Genomic DNA, 14,452 nt, shown 5'->3' on the forward strand with positions numbered 1-14,452 from the left:
CACCAGACAGGGAGAGAAGGTGCAGTCAGATCCCACACCCCTCATAGGTCTGGGGTCCTGGGCCTCCTCTATAATAACGACGATGGTAATGAGCTCTTACACAGTATGGGCTGTGGGCCCAGGAGCTGCTCTAAATATTTTATATTTGTGTAATCTACTTAATCCTCCTGATGACCTAGGATAATGGTCCTCAAATTTGAGCAAGCCTCAGAATCTCCTGGAGGTCTTGTTAAGACTGGATTGCTGGGACCGCCATGCAGATTCTCAGTGAGTGTCTGAGAATCTGCATGTGCAACCAATTTCTAGGACACGCTGATGCTGCTGGTCCAGAAAGCACACTTTTGAGAGCCATAATCTTAAGACTAAGATTATCTCCAGAGTACAGACGAGGAAACAGATCAGTGACATAAGGTACCCAAGGTCAGCTAGTAAATAGAGGTGGGCTGGGAACTGGAACAGAGCCATTCAGCTCTAGAATTCATGGAAAAAAATTTAAGGATTAAAAGACTACATATGGAGACAGAGTTCCAATTCTGCAAGATGAAAGTGTTCTGGAGATGGACGGTGGTGATAGCCGTACAACCATGTGAATGTGCTTAATGCCACCGAGCTGAGTACATAAAAATGGTTAAACTGGGAAAGTTTATGTTATATGTATTTTTCCACAATTAAAGATAATAATCTAAAATGTTTAATTAATTCCATGTACATAGAGGAGATGTGGCATGCTGGGAAATGTTTAATAATGGGCTCTCTTGAAAAAACTGATTTATAGCAGTTGCCTGGTTAATTTTGAGCTACCAGTGTAATGTCAGTGTGATGTCCCCAAGTTCTTGGAAACTTAAAAATCTCACCTCACAAGTCAGTATAACTGGCTCAAGGACACCACTGAAAGATGAAAAACATACATGTGCAATTCAAAGAATCATTTTAAATAGGACGCCCGTGTCATCATCACTCAGATTAGGAAATAGGACAGTGCCAGCAGAGGTCAGTCCCCTGACCCCATATCCTCCCCGGTCATAATCCCTTGCTTCCCCCAGGGGTAACAGCCATCCTGACTTTAGCTGTCATCATTTCTTTCCTTTTCATTAGTTTTAACATCAACACATAACTCTCCAAAATGGAGAGCGAGTCTGTTTCTTTCCTTTCTTTTTTTGCATTCTAACAAATTGAACTTTTTATCACGCACACAGAAAAGTGTGCAGATCATAAGTGGACACCTGAAAGAATTTTCACAAATGAAAGACATTTCTGTAACCACCACTCAAGCCCAGAAACAGAACATTCTCAGCCTCCATCCAGAGAGGGGCAACGAAGCTCCACGGGAGGAGGAACATGGAAGAACTGGTGGACCTATGTTAAAACTACGAGAAAAACACCAAAAAATGGTAAATACTTTGGCTGAGGTACTTTGAGTCTCTGCAAAGATCTCATTTCCCTTTAAAATTCTCTCACTGCTTTTACACTCATTGGTGGATGGCGTAGGTAAAAATTATTACTTTGGTGTTTGTTTATTAGTAATTCTCCCATTTATCTCATTCCTTCTACATTTACTTAAATTATTTATTATTTGGAATCTTCCTGTGAGGAAGAGTTGTTCCATCTCCACCATTTTGTTTATTTAATCATTTCTTTATACGCACATGGATCCCTGAACCGTTATTTTGGTCTTCAGGTTATAATCCGGTACTATTGTTATTTATGTTGTTGGCCAAGTTGTTCCAGCTTTGGCCACTGGGAGCCTCTGCCGTAAGATTTTTATTTCAGGCACTGTTCTTTTGACATGACTTTCTAGCATCACGAGATGTTCCGGGCTTGTCTTATGTCTTCCCCACCCCAGTCCTAGAATCAGCCATTTTCCCGAGGAGCCTAAGTTCCCTTTATTGGAGAAGGGCTTTGGGAAACCACGGTCTGGGTGCTGGGTGTGTTCATTGCTATTGGGGTCGGAGGTTATTGTTGTTGCTTCTAGGCCCAATCAGCTGATAGCATTACTTTTTTTTTTTTTAATATTGAGGTATAATTCATATAAAATAAAATTAACAATTTAAAAAGTTGCGTGTACTTTACATGCACACACTTGTTCATAGCAGCACTATTCACAATAGTCAAAAAGCAGATACAACCCAAATGTCCACCAACAGATGAATGGATAAACAAAAGGTGGGCCATCCATACAATGGAATATTACTGAACCATAAAAGGGAACGAAGTTCTGACACATGTTACAATGTGGATGAAACTTGGAAACATGATGTTGAATGAAAGAAGCCAGAAAAAATAGGCCACGGGTTGCATGATCCCATTGATATGAAATGTCCAGAACAGGCAAATCCATAGAGACAGAAAGCAGACTAGTGGTTGCCAGGGGCTGGGGGAGGGAGGAATGGTGAGTAATTGCTACTGGGTATCCCTATGGGGTAATGAAGATGTTTTGAAAATAGAGGTTATGGTTGCACAACATTGTGAAATACTTAATGCCACTGAATCGTTCACTTTAATATGGTTAATTTTATGTTATATGAATTTCAGCTCAATTTGAAAAAACGACAACAGAGCCTCTGGTGATATGCAGGGTCGAGGTCAAATCCTATCTCTGCCTCTTTCCAGCTGTGTGACCTTGAGCAAGTCACTTAAGCTCTCTGTGCCTTGGTTTCCTCACTTGTAAAACAGGGAGGATTCGACGACCACGTCAAATTCACAAAACAGTCCATGGCGCCCAGTAAGTGCTGCTTAAATGTTATTTCTACTTGCCACGTTCCCTTTGGATTGGAACTTTATTCCTTTGTCCTTTTCTCCATGACAGACTCCTGGCCTCGGTTGCCCCCTGTGGGTGTCTCAGGCCAAGGGCAGCACTCCAGAAGGCAGGAGTCATATCTGATTGTACTGCTTTGAAAGGGCTGATAAATAATATGCTCTCCCCGCTTGCCTCTTCTCTCAGCAACTCCTTAGGGACGCGCCCTTCTTCCCTTTTCTCTGTATTCCTACACCTGGCCCAGGGGCTGACGAAGAACAAACGTGTCAGACAATTTCTACTGCCTGACTGTCTGACTTTAACTGACCGGCCCAGAACCAGAAGCCTCTTTGGTGCCTCACACAGAATTGGAGTTTTGAGCCCAATACAGCTGGGTTTGAATTCTGGTTCCTGTGTGACCTCAAGCAAGGTGCTGCACCGCTCTGAGTTCATTGGGTAGATGGAGATAATAAGCGAATACACTTCATGGGGCTGTCTGGGGTCTTTGGGGAGATTCTGTAAAGTATTCGACACCCGGCATAGCGCAGTAAATGCAGTGGATTGATTGGTGACCTGCAGAAGGATAGGTTCGAGTCATACCCCCTGGGACCTGTGAATGCGATCTTATTAGGAAAAAGGGTCTTTGTAGATATAATTAAGGATTTTGAGATGAGGTCATCCTGGGTTATCTGGGTGGACCCTAATTTCAATGACAACTGTTGAAGACACAGAAGGGACAAAGCCATGTGAAGACAGAGGCAGAGATTGGAGTCAAGTGGCCAAAAAAGCCAAGTCATGACCGGAGCTGTCAGAAGCTAGAAGAGACAAGGAAGGATCCCCCTCCTAGAGCTTTCGGAGGGAGCACGGCCCTGCTGGCATTTTCATTTTGGACTTCTGGCTTCCAGAACCGTGAAAGAATAAATTTCCATTTCTGTAAGCTACCCAGCTTGTGGCAAATCTGTTACAGCAGCCGAAGGAAACTAATACGTAAGAATTAGGAAATGTCGTATGTTACCCATATTATTATTATTTTATTATCATTGTTATTTGGGCCGGCACAAATATGCACCCAAATCTTACCAATTCCGAATAAGGCCTCTCTCCCCAAACTTCTTAACTAATTTATTTTTGAATAGTTAATACATTCAGGTGTGTCAAGAAACAAAAAGTGTGAGGATATTTACACTGTTGAATCTCCCTCCTCAGTCTCAGTTCCTCTTCTTTTTCCCTCAGGTAATTTTTTGAGTATCTTTCCAGAATTTCTGTGTATATTTACAAACAAATATGAATACAGGTACTTAACCCTCTGCCCCTGCCACATACCTGCTTTTATATTAAAAGTACCATTAAATTTTTTTTTGTGGTGGTAAATAGACATAACATAAAATATATCACGTTAGCCATTTATAAGTGCGCATTTCAGAGGTATTAGCACATTCACATTGTCACGCAACCATCCCACCATCCATCTGAAGAGATTTTTCAACTTCCCAGACTGAAACTGTGTTCCCATATCCTCCCTTCTTTCAGTTGCTGGTAACCACCATTCTTTTTACCTATGGATTTTGCCTAGTCTAGGTACTTTGTGTAAATAGAATCATACAGTCTTTTTCCTTGCATGTCTAGCTTCTTGCACTTTGCATAATGTTTCGGGGTTCACCTGTGTTGTAGCATGAGTCAGAATTGCAATTCAAGATAGCGTGTTTTATACTCTTCTGAACTTTGTCTATTTTCTTTTCACTTGATAAATGCTAGAGATTTCCCCTTACCAAACTCCCTTTATGCATCTTTGTTATTTTTCTACAGCTGCATAACGATCTGCTGTGTCGATGCCCCATCGTTAATTTCACTCCCAGAGACCGATATTTTTCATATTTGTTCTTAGGCTAACATGGCGGTGAAGAACCTTGTACAACCGTCATTTCATACATAGGCAAGTGTGTCTGTAGAGAAATCCCTCAAAGTGAGATTTCTGGCTCAAAGACCATGTGCATTTATAATTTTTACGGATATTCCCTAACTTCTCCCCTTGGGGATCAGATTAATTCACACTCCCTCCAGCAATGGATAAGGTTCCTGCTTCTCCACAGCCTCACCAACAGAATGTGTATCAACCTTTGGACTTCAGCCAACATGACAGGTGAAAAATGGTATTTCAGAATAAATTTGCATTTCCCTCACCAAAAGCAAGGCAGAGCATATTTTCACATGTTTAAGAGCTATTTATAGTTTTCTCTTTCCTCTCTAGTCACCTTCTTGCCCGTTATTCTTTTGAGTTGTTGATCTTTTTTCTTCTTGATCTCTAGTTCTTTATATATTAAAGTGATTTATCATCTGGTTAGGAAATGAGTTGTAAGTATTTTTCCCAGTTTGTCATTTCTCCAAATTTTTGAATTAACGACCATGAACATATATTGAGAATTTGATACATGTCTATTTTTGTGCTAGGCGTTTTAACCACACTCTCTCATTTCAACCTTACCGATAAAATTTTTTCTCTGATGACTATAGTATGCATCTCTGAAAAAGGACATTTTTCTATATAATCATAAAACTTTTCACACCTAATGAAATATACAATCATTCTTCAGTATCATCTTACCCCAAGTACATATTTAAATTTCCTTGAGTCTCCAAAATGACTTTTAGTGTTGGTTTAGAGCAGCACTGGCCAATAGAACTTTTTCTGATGACAGGAATGTTCTATATCTGTGCTTTCCAATGTGGTAGCCACTAGCTACATAGGGCTGTTGAGTGTTCAGAATGTGTCCAGTGCGAGTGAGGAATTGAATTGTTCATTGTATTTTATTTTAGTTACTTTTAGTTTTAATAGCTACATGGAAAATTACAAGTCAATATCCCTGATAAACATAGATGCAAAAATCCTCAATAAAATATTAGCAAACTGAATTCAACAGCACATTAGAAGGATTATACACCACCATCAAGTAGGATTTATTCCAGGGGTGTGAAGATGGTTCGACATTCATAAATCAATGTGATACATCACATTAACAAAATGAAGGATAAAAATCATATTATTGTCTCAAAAGATACAGAAAAAGCATTTGACAAAATCCAACATTCTTTCATGATAAAACCTCTCGACAAACTGGGTACAGAGGGAGTGTACCTAAACATAATAAAGACCATATATGACAAGCCCGCAGCTAATACGCTCAACAGTAAAGTGCTAAAAGCTTTTCATCTAAGATCAGGAACAAACGAAGATTCCCACTCACATCACTTTTATTCAACATAGTATTGGAAGTCCTCGCCAGATCGCTAGGCAAGAAAAAGAAATAAAAGGCATCCTTTTCCTCCCAAAATAGCTACATGGGACTAGCAGCTACCATATCTGACATTACATTCCATTTTACCCATGGATATATCTGCACAGTGTTTATATAGCAAATACACATAGTTTTTCTTTTATCCTATTATGTACATGGTTTGAAAAGTTTGTTCAAAGAACCAGCCTGCTAATCTTTCACTATATCTCATGTAGAATAAGCAGAAATGCATCAGCTTTATGATAAAATGCCAGCCTAACAGAAGGACATTCTGTTTGCATTGCAATGGACCGAGTGTCAGATTCTAATTTTGTTACTCACTGGCACATTAGGGGATAGTTTTTAATTCATTTTTTTTTCTTCCTTTTAACAAAACTCTGTGGAGACCTCTTCATCTTGTCACTTGAGTTAAGAGCAAGGTTGCCTTATTTTCGAGTGCTATAGTGTCCGAGTTTCACCCCATCAACACTACATTTTTAAAGAGCTACTTTGTTGCCTTCTCTGTTGATTGGCGTAATATTCTGCATCGTGCGGCCTTCTTATTTCACTTTTCTAGTCCCCTAGGAATAGACACCTGTATTGCTTCCAATGTCCCACCTCAATGAACAATCTTATATGGTACAAAACTTCCAATGAATAGAAAAACTTGGAACAGAACTGCCAAGTCATAGTTCTCCCAATTTATTGGGAAGCCAGTAACTGACTTAAACAAGACAGAATACATATTTGTCTCTGCTGGTGGACGGCCTGGGTACTCTGGGTCCTTCTGTCAGCTGCTCCACTCTCCTCTAGGGCAGTATCTCCAGGGACATTTGACTGTGCGTGGAGACATCTTTAGTTATCACACCTGGTGGCGAGGGGTTGTGCCACTGACATTTGGAGGATGGTGGCCAGGTATGCTGCTCAATATCCTGCAATGCACAGGACAGCCCCCCTGCCCCATGACCAGGAGTTATTTAGACTCAAACGTCAACAGTGCTGCCTGATCTAGAATGGTCTTCACTCTTTTTCTTCATGACTGACTGGTTAAGAGAAACTGGAACAGTTGTGCATTCTACCCTCTGGATTTGTCTGTTGCTTCCTGATGCTGTCATTTGTTTCTAGATCCCTTCCATTTCCTGTCAACTGAATGTTAGTTTGAGAGACTTGATCAGAGCCAAGTTTAACATTTTGGCAAGATATATCTGAAGGGAAGCTGTGAACTTCCTTTTGCATCACACTGAGAGACCCATGAAGCCCTCGGTCCCTCTACTGTGATACTGAGCTTCATCAAAGCTGACACTGGTGACATTCTGGCCCCTGTGGCAAAGTCCATTCCCCTACACCCAGTGAGCCCTCTGGTGCCCTGTACATATCTTGTTCCCCATTATTCTCTCACCTGATGCTTTATAATGCCCATGATGATCAGTGCCTCAATCTATTATTTCATTGGCTTTTGCAAAACGGTAATTTTTCTAATTCTCTCATTACTTCTACACTTTTTTTTTTAAAGCTAGCATTCTTCTTGGACTGTTTGGTGACTGTAAAACACAGCTACTACTGGGAAGACAAAGCCATGCTTAATTCCTTACTTTTAATTGCCAGTGTTTCCAAGAAGGAGTTGATGGAGAGATGCTTTCAAAAGTATAATAAATCTGTGTTTTAAACTTTCGAATTCAGATTTAACATACATAAAGCGCACAGATCTAGAGTGGAAAGCTCGGGAAAATTTTATACTTATATACCAGTGCAACAACCATCAGATAAAAATATAGATCATTTCTAGCCCTACGCTGCCTTCCCTGCCATGAAAACTTACAATGAATATTTACGATTGAAGAAATAATTTCCAGGCATGGCAGTGCCACCTTGGGGTTTATAGACTCGGGAAGGTGAGGAAATGGGTAAGAGGTGATACAATTTCTAGGTCCCCCCTCCTACATGGCTGGCCCTAGGACTGGACTGTCGCACAGCAGCAGCTACAGGGGCTGAGTGACTTGCTTTGCCAACTGGGATGGATCCTGGGCACCTCCTGCCTGAAAGACTCATTAATTCTGGGGTGGGGACTTGTCAGAACTGCGGCTCAGCTGGCATTTTCAGGCAGAGTAGGGCTGCTGCTGCTTCTCCTCTTCCACTGTGGGGCACACCCAGGGGAAGCAAAGCACACTAGAAAGTCCTAGATAAGCAGTCATTCTGTCTGGACTCTGCTGCCTCCAGCTGTGTGGCCCTGGGGGAGCTACTTCCCTCTCTGAGCCTCTGTTTGTTGACCTGTCATGTGACGGGAATATTCTACTTTGCCAGGTGTTGGATTTCATCTGGCTACCTTAACTCTCTGACTCACCTCCTGGTGCTTTCCTCTTTGCTTATTCTACTCCAGCCAGATGTTTGTTCCTAACCCCTAGGCCTTGGCTTCTGCAGTTCCCACCACATCAGTTTTGGGGAGCTTGCTTCTTCTCACAACCCAGACTCAGTTCTCATGACCCCATCTCAGGTAACATGGCATCATCCTGAACACCCTCTAATGTTGCTCCTACAGCCCTTATAAACCTATTTTTTATGTATTAATTGAACTGATAATTCTATCTCCCCTAGTAGAATGGAAAGTTTAAGGACTTGTCTGTTTATTTCACTTTTACAGCCTGGGTCTTGCACAGAAGTGTAATGTTGGTTGAACCAGGAAACAAGTTCAGAGAGATGAAGCCATTGTTTCATTGTCACACAGCAGAACTGGAATTCGAACTTTGGGCTCTAAGACTGCTTTTTCCTTCCTCCTGTCTCTGGTAGGGACTGGGGCACGAAATTTAACGGGGTGTCTAAAAACCGTCAAGATTATTGTTTGAAAAAATCAATCAATGCAAAAATATGATCAAAAATATATCTTTTTTTAAGTACAAAAGACAAGCTCTGACTCTGCACTTGCATGACTCATTTCACCCTAATCTCAGTCTTGGCGGTTCATCATGGATTTTTTTCCATTAATTTTGATATTTAAAAAATACTACATTAGAATATTTATCTTGATGATTGAGTTGTTGCGCCCGAGGCGCTCAACCTTTCATCTTTCTTCTCCCCTGTGGAAACTGAGGCATGGAGGACCGGAAGAGAGGGAGGAGGGCGGTGCGGAGTCCTGCGGGCCGAGCAGCCTGAACTCCCTCGGGAGGGGCCGAGCGCTGACCTTAGCTTATCGCCCTCGGCGGAAGCAGCTAATTAAGTCCTTCGCCTGCGGGAGACCTTTCCCAGGGCGCCCCGCGCCGCCTGCCGGGCTGAGATAGTCGCGGTCCTCCGGGTGCAGTGACCTTTACCGACTCCAAGGGGCAGAGAGGTAGAAGACTCGGCGGCCGTGTGTTCAACTAGGTCTGGGCGGAGGTGGCGAGACGGGGGTTGCTTGGATGCTGGGACCTGGTATCAAACCCCGCCTCGGCTCCCCACGTACAACCTATCATCATAGGGCGATGGGGGTAGGGGAAGAGCGCCCCGTGACGTCATCGAACCCCGAGCCCAGCCTCCGCCACTGATGTCACAGATGAGCAGCGGTGCGTGGCCGCATTCCTCCCGTGACGTCAGCGCTCGAGGCCAAGAACTGGCTAACGAGGAAGAAAGAAGTTGAAGGAAGAGATCTTTTCCTTTCTCGTCCTTTATATTTGGTAAAGAACTTATAATACGCAGGAGCGGACTACCACTCCCAGAAGGCCTTGCGTGCTGCGTATGCGCAAAGCCTCCAGTTAGGGAGCGCAGCAAATCTTTGGGGCAGACTGAAGTCCCTTTAGTCGAACCAGAAGGCAGGTTTTATAGCCGCAAACCAATCCCGACCTCACAGACCCAACCCCTTTATTCTTAGCCCGCTGCTTCCTTGCGGGAGTGACGGGCTCCGCTGCCTTTAATGGTTCAGTTTCGTTTGATGGACATTCCTACTGATGAATCAGAGTGCCAGGAATTCAAGGGGGTGTTGAAAAGCGTGCCTTGGGACCAATGGCTTAGCGGCAGGGCCTAGCACCATCCAATCACTTCTCCCGGAGCCGCCAATCACCCTGGGCCCCGCCCCGGCCCGTGACGTAAGTAGGGTGGGTAGCAACAGTTGCCCCGGTGAGGGAAACGGAGGCGCCATAGCCACGGTAGTCGTGGCGACCAAGCAACCCGGCAACGCGAGTCAACAACAACAACCGCCCGGCCGACCCCCACCCCTACCCCCCCCCGGCCCGGCCCGGGGTCCCCGGCACGTTCCGTCCCACTCCCAACATCGCCTCCGAGACCTCTGGAAAGCCCTTCTGCGGACAGAAGTGGGGAGAAGCCGAGGTAACAGGGGCGGCCCCGGGGTTGCTGGCCGGGCCGGGGAGGGCGGCCGAGCCCGGGCGGTCGGTGTCTCTGTAATCATAGTTCGGGGGGAAGGGGCAGGCGGTCAAAATGGCGGCGGCGACTGTCGGGGCTGTGGGGGAGGGGCCGGGGCCCGGCTGGGACGACACCACCCGCCTCGGGCCCGCGGCCCGGCCCCCGCGAGGGGCGGGCGCTAGCAGGCCATCGGCGAGTGGAGGCTTTTATATGTCGGAAGGTGCTGAGGGGCGGGCTTGCGGAGGTTAGGCCAATAGGAGCTAGGGAGGGGTGAGACGGGGGCCGAGGTGCGTGGGTGGAGCTAGTTCGTAAGATGTGGGCGGGGCAGGCCGGCGCCCCCAGTAACCCGGCGGGGCAGGTACCGCCTGGGCCTTTCCGCTTTCCTAAGCGTTGGGAGGCCACCTGTGCTGAGTCCCTTTAGAAACCCCAGTCGTTCCCAGGACTCTACCTGTTACAACCGTGGCCTCAGTTTTCCATCCTGTAAAATGGGGAGAACCATTGCCATCGCCCCTTTTACTAATTCCTTTCAGGGATCTCTCTAAGGTTCATCTTTGAATTTTTACCCCATTTAATGTTTCTGAATGTGTTTGATAGAGTAACTGTTAGCTCGTTTTTATTTCAACCCTGCTATCTCACTAAATCTGCTATCTCACTAAATCTGCATTCTTCTCTCTGAGATGAGGCAGAGACAAAGTTTCATGGAGAAGCTGTGGGTAGGAGAATCGCTTTAGCCTGGAGGATTTTGGTTTGCAGAAAGCGAAGCCTGTAGCAGGGAGGAGTGATCTTGAATGGCTGAGTAGGAGGAACAGAAACTTGATTGCTTCTCAGTGGGCTGCTGTCTCAGACCTGGTATGGGACCTGGGCAGGGGGCCTGTTACCAGAGATGGGACCAACCATTCCTAGCTGTTCTGCCCATCCAGGTGTCCTTTTCTGGGAATGGGAAGCAAACCTGAGGAAGTTTCTTAAATTCTTTAGATTTGTGTTGGCCAAATGTTTTTGTGTCAGTCAAGTTGGTGTCAACTGGGTCGCATGTCACTGAGTTGGTACTAGCCTCCAGAGCCACGTGGACAGGAGGGGGACACTGAGGTCAGAGGGAAGGGGAAGTAAGTTCTCCAAGTCTGTTAAAGGAGAACCTGAGGGACTGCTTTGTCAGGTGACCAGATCTGCCAGCTTGGGGAAGATTTTTTTTTTTTTTTTTAATAGCCAAGCCAAGTCTACTTTCCTTATTCTCTATCTTGCTTTGGAGCTTGACATCAGCAGAGCTGAGTGGCAGTGTGCAAACTGCCACTTTTAAAATCAGTCAATAAACTTCAAGGAGATGGATTGTGTTTCAAGCTCTCCCAAAGCTTTACCCCAAGAATTTGAGATAAGGCTGGGTGGGGGAAGTGGGGGCATCTCATTTCTCCAGGGAATATTTCTAGGCCACACTCTCTTTGAGTGGTGGCAAGGCCCTTTGAAAGTTAGGAAAGATGGAGATTAATTTTCAGTAAAAATCTAGAAATAACCAAGTTGCCAGAAAGATCATCATCACCTGTTACAAAGGTGAATTTTGAACAGAAAGAGAGGATTCCAATTATCTACTCTTGTTGACTGCCTCCCCAACACCCCATAACTTTTACATTTGAAGGGCTCAAGCCCAGAGGGGTCATTTGACTAGGGTAGGGAACACTGGCTTGGTTTGCTTGGCCAGAAAACAGGCTACTGCTTTCTAGCTTTGTGCTCCTGGGTGAGTTACTTCACTTCTCTGGGCCTCAGTTTCCTTCAGTCTAAGCTGGGGGCAGTGATCATTGGTGATCATTTTAATCTCATGTTACTGTTCTGTGGATCTCATAAGAGAATACAAGTTGAGCATCAAATACACAGTAATTGCTCAGACTATGTTAGCTGCTACTGTTATTATAATGATTGTTGCTTCCTGTTCAGCCCTCAGAATTACACTGTTCACGTTTATTTTTATCATTTTGAATTGGGTGAGAGCCTAGTGGCTTGAAAGTTTGGCTCATTTGCTGGGCTATGTGGCTGGTGACAGGGATCCCAGGAGATTGATACCAGGACTTGAGTGTCTAGTGGGAAAGTGTCACCCTGCTAAGGCCTTTCTCTGGCTTTGGGAAAGTAGCCAGAAAGAAAAATTGTCCCTGGGCCCCAGGCCCTGATTCAACCCCAAGCTTTCCAGGAGGCAGCTGGGTGTATGTGTCGGAGCGGGGGGAGGTAGATGTCATGGGAAAGGTGTCTCTGGAGCAGCGGTCCTCGCCCTCCTCTCCCCACACACACCCAGCATTTTGGGGCCCAGGACAAGGGATGGGCCAGGCAGACCCCTCCCCAGGAATGCAACTTGCAGATACCAACAGCACAGTGCATAGTCTTCCTGGTCTAGGGGGCTCGTTCTGGACCAGGAGGCATCACCTGCCCCTGTAGCACAAGCCTGCTGCTGGCAGGAGTCAGTAACTTTTTCACAAGTTCTCACCAATCAGTAGATTCCAACAGGTTTTTGACACTCACTAGCAGGAACTAGTGAACTAGTGTGTTCCTGGCTCATGGACATGCATTTGACAGTAAGAGTTGAGACCTCACTGTGTTTTAGGAGCTGAGGATGGAGCGATGGGTAAGGCAGGTCAGGTCTCTACCCTTGGGGAACTTCCTGTCTGGTAGTGGAGGGAAGAGGAACAAGGAGGAAGAAAATAAACAAACAGGGAAATACAGGGTGAGGAAGAAAATAAAACAGGAGTATGTGCTCCAGAGTACTGGGGAGAGGGGCATTTAAAATCCAAGAAAGGACAAATGAACTAAGACCTGAATGATAAGGAGCCAGTTGTGGAGGATGGGGCTGGAGATGAGTTGAGAATGCCCATAGGGAGAAGAGCTGGTGCAAAAGTCCTGAGGCAAGAGGAGGCCTGGAGCATTTTAGGACTGAGAAACGTTGTGGCTAGAATATCCAGCATGAGAAAGGCAGAGACTGGAGGGGCCAGATCCTACGGAGCCCTGGAAGGGCTCTGGATTTTTATTCTCTGTTGATGGGGAGTCTTGGAGCCTCTGATTAAAGGAATAACAAGATATATTTGTGTTTTCTTAGGATCTTATACACTATAGTGGCAAGAGTAAAGCCAGGAGCTAGTGACAAGGTGGTATCAGGGGTCCAGGTAGGAGAGGATAGCAGCTCAGACTAGCATGGTGTTGATGCAGATGGAGAGAAGTGTCCAGCCTTAGGATCTGTTTTGGAGAAGTTATTGACAAGTCTAATAAACGGAATATAGAGGATGAAGGAAACCCATGTAATAAGAGTTAATTTCCCTATTCTTCTCTAAGTTTCTAACTGAAGCCATTCTACAGATAAGGAGGATGAGTTTTTCCTTTCCTCCTACAGGCCTCATTTAAGATGTAAACCATTTGGTTATAGGATTTGGCATCCAACTATGGCCCATGAGCTAAGAATGATTTTTACATTCTTAAATGATGGGGGGGGCATCAAAAGAAAGGTACTTTGTGATACAGATAATATGACGTTCAAGTTTTATGAAATTTAATCTCAATTATATGAAATTTAATCTAGAAATAAAGTTTTATGAGCACACAGCCACACTTACTTATTTACATATCATCTATGGCTGCTTTCACACTGCAGTGGCAGAGCTGAGTCATTGCAACAGAGACTACCCACAAAGCCAAACACATTGACTCTCTGGCCCTTTACAGTAGTTTGCCAGCCACAGATCTGGAGGAAGTTATTCATTCTCCAAAAATATAGCTATTGGCTTTGAAGATAGGTGCAGCCATGGGTGCTTTTCTTGGCAGTTTCATTGCCGAGGAACAGATTTGCTTAGTAATTCCCTTATCTTACAGTGCCCTGATCTGTAAAGAAAGGAGTCTCATGTTCAAAGAGATGGGGAACACCTCATGCTATATAGAGATTTGCGACATTCCTCTCTAGGGAATACTCTACAGAACTCTGATTAACCTGGTCATCCACAAATGGAAATAAAAAGAGCTCCCTGGTTGAATAATTATTGGAAATTTGGCATCCTGTATTGTCCCTCCTGGAGACTGACAATGACAGTGCTGAGAAGGCCTCCAGTAGAAAAGTTGATTGAACTGTTTTATACATCTCTCCATCCCTTTTTTGAGC

The 14,452-nt window shown here is 44.7% G+C and overlaps 1 protein-coding gene across 3 annotated transcripts in view; it reads left to right on the top strand.

Moving 5' to 3' along the window:
• The first annotated feature begins 10,024 nt into the window (after window positions 1-10,024).
• The window catches only part of RFX1 (regulatory factor X1), a 30,608-nt gene continuing 26,180 nt past the window's right edge, over window positions 10,025-14,452 (top strand). For all 3 annotated transcript variants that reach the window (XM_039882742.1, XM_039882741.1, XM_039882743.1), the window contains exon 1: window positions 10,025-10,299. The gene's annotated coding sequence lies outside the window, so the exon portion shown is untranslated. The remainder of the gene's footprint in view (window positions 10,300-14,452) is intronic.

Source organism: Pteropus medius, unplaced genomic scaffold (assembly GCF_902729225.1).
Source record: "Pteropus medius unplaced genomic scaffold, Ma_sr-lr_union100, whole genome shotgun sequence".
Classification (NCBI taxonomy): domain Eukaryota; kingdom Metazoa; phylum Chordata; class Mammalia; order Chiroptera; family Pteropodidae; genus Pteropus; species Pteropus medius.